Source organism: Trichechus manatus, unplaced genomic scaffold, assembly GCF_000243295.1.
Source record: "Trichechus manatus latirostris isolate Lorelei unplaced genomic scaffold, TriManLat1.0 scaffold00389, whole genome shotgun sequence".
In the NCBI taxonomy this organism is placed as follows: domain Eukaryota; kingdom Metazoa; phylum Chordata; class Mammalia; order Sirenia; family Trichechidae; genus Trichechus; species Trichechus manatus.
In genome coordinates, this window is record NW_004444325.1 from 284,262 (window position 1) to 287,401 (window position 3,140).

Sequence of the window (3,140 nt, forward strand, 5' to 3'; positions counted from 1 at the left end):
TTGAAAGTTGAGCAACTCTTCGCCAGGCAAAGAATGTGTGTACCTGGCGTGGAGAAGGAAGGGCTGCAGGGATTAGGGTAGGTGAGAACGATAAATGAGACCAGCAGCCCTAGCAAAAGAGAGAGAGCGTGCCAAGATCCAGAGGCATGATGGAGTTTTACTCTAAAATGTGCTGTAGTTGTTAATGGCTTATAGTGCAATTAAATTGAATTTTTCCATGTGAATTAAAAGTTCCTTTAGTATAATTTTAAATTCAGTTGTTCTCGAAATGTTAAAGAGAGTTAAAAACGTATCAAACGAACTCCTACAATTCTATTATTGGCTATTAAACCAAGAAATGCAAACCAGAGGGAAAATAAACAATATTCAGGTCAATATGCTATAATGAGTGGATAATGTCCTTTCGCAATTTCTCTCATGTCTTACATCATCTCTCCATTCCTACTGACACCACAAATTCTAAGCCTATTTGGATAGTCAGAGGAACAGTGGCCTGAAGCAAGGTTGGCGAAAGAGAAAGGGACTCAGTGATGGCAATCAGTTTGGTTTTGGGCTTTTAAGTCCGTGAGTGGTGCAAACAATTTGCATTCAACTGTGGTTAAGAGCTCAGCTGCCAACCAGAAGGTCAGCAGTTCAAATCCACCAGCTGCTCCTTGGAAACTCTATTGAACAGTTCCACTCTGTCCTATAGGGTTGCTATGAGTTGTAATTGACTCAAGGGCAATGAGTTTGTTTGTTTGTTTTTTTTGGTTTTACTAACCTAAAGGTTGGCAGTTCGATCCCACCCACTGGCAAAATGAAAGAAAGCCCTGGCGATCTGCTTACATAAAGATTACAGCCAAGAAAATCCTATACAGTGGTTCTACTTTATAACACATAGGGTCACCATGGGTCCGAATTGACTCAACGACAGGGAGTTTCATAGGCTGTGTTAACGAGTGAGGATATTGTACTTTCAAATTATAATTGAAGGGCTTTAAGCAGGACAGAGTCCAGATTTAATTTACATTTTACAAAAATCACTCTGGCCTCTGTGGAGAATGGAAGGGATGGAGTGAAAAGTAGAATTACACAGATAAAGTAAGAGAAATTTTGCAGTCCAGGAAACAGATGATGATGGTTTTGTCTAGAGTAGTAACACTGAAGATAAAGAAAATTGGATCTCTGAATAGTCTCCCTGCCTTAAATCTCTTGTCTTTTCTATCTATTAGAATATTACCACCAAAATTATTTTCCTAAAACAAAAATTTGTCCTATTATATCAGTATTCTAAAACATTTAATCCTTCTCCAGGGTCTTAAACACCCAAAGTCCTTGGAATGGTATTCATGGCCACGTGCAATCGATTTCTATCCTTCACTTTTCAACCAGGTTACTTAGTAAATACTTTCAGTTTAGTCACACAGATATACTTTCCAACCACTTTGAATATACGTCACATAACTTCTCTCTATATATGCTATTTGGAGCCTTGGTGGCACAGTGGTTAAGAGCTCAGCTGCTAACCAAAGGATCAGCAGTTCAAATCCACCAGCCGCTCCTTGGAAACCCTATGGGGCAGTTCTACTCTGTCCTATAGGGTCGCTATGAGTTAGAATCGACTAGATGGCAATGGGTTTGGTTTTTTTTTTTAAGGAGGGAGGGTCATATGCTATTTGATTTGCATATAATTTCTCCATAGAGTCTACATCTCCTTAAACATAGTATAATGGTAGTATGACCATATATCATAATTTTCCCTGGACATTTCCTATTTCCTCAAAAGTCCTCCTCCACGCATGTGTCAGTTTGTCATACTATGGGGGCTTTTGTGTTTCTATGATGCTGGAAGCTGTGCCACCAGTATTCAAATGCCAGCATAATCACCCATGGCGGACAGGTTTCACCTGAACTTCCAGACTAAGACAGACTAGGAAGAAGGACCTGGCAGTCTATTTCTGAAAATAAATAGCCAGTGAAAACCTTATGAATAGCAGCAGAACACTGTCTGATATAGTGCCAGAAGATGAGCCCCTCAGGTTGGAAGGCACTAAAAGACAACTGGGGAAGAGATGCCTCCTCAAGGTAGAGAGGACTTTAAAGACGTGGATGGAATTAAGCTTTCGGGACCTTCATTTGCTGATGTGACAGGACTCAAAATGAGAAGAAACAGCTGCAACATCCATTAGTAATTGGAACATGGAATGTACCAAGTATGAATCTAGGAAAATTGGAGATCATCAAAAACTAAATAGAACACATAAAGATCAATATCCTAGGCATTAGTGAGCTGAAATGGACTGATACTGGCCATTTTGAATCAGACAATCATATGGTTTACTAATCTAGGAATGACAACTTGAAGCGAAATGGCATTGCATTCATTGGCAAAAAGAACATTTCAAGATCTATCCTGAAGTACTCCTATAAGGAAGACCAGTTAATATGACTATTATTCAAATTTATGCACCAGCCACTAAGGCCAAAGAGGAAGAACTTGAAGATTTTTACCAACGTCTGCAGTTTGAAATTGATCCAACATGCAGTCAGGATGCATTGACAATTACTGGTGATTGGAATGCGAAAGCTGGAAACAAAGAAGAGGAATCCGTAGTTGGAAAATAAGGCCTTGGTGATAGAAATGATATTGGAGATCGCATGATCGAATTTTGCAAGACCAATGACTTCTTCATTGCTAATACCTTTTCTCACCAACATAAATGGAGACTATACACATAGACCTTGCCAGATGGAAAACACAGGAATCAAATCGACTACATCTGTGGAAAGAGAGGATGGAAAATCTCAATAACATCAATCAGAACAAGGCCAGAGGCTGACTGCGGAACAGACCATCAATTGCTCATAAGCAAGTTCAAGACGAAACTGAAGAAAATTAGAATAAGTCCACGAGAACCAAAGTACAACCTTGAGTATATCCCACCTGAATTTAGAGACCATCTCAAGAATAGATTCAATGCATAGAGCACTAACGACTGAAGACCAGATGAGATGTGGAATGACATCGAGGACATCATACATGAAAACAGCAAGAGGTCATTAAAAAGGCATGAAAGAAAGAAAAGACCAAAATGGATGTCAGAAGAGATTCTGAAATGATGAATTAAAAGAATTGAGCAGAAGGTTTCGAAGGGCGGCTC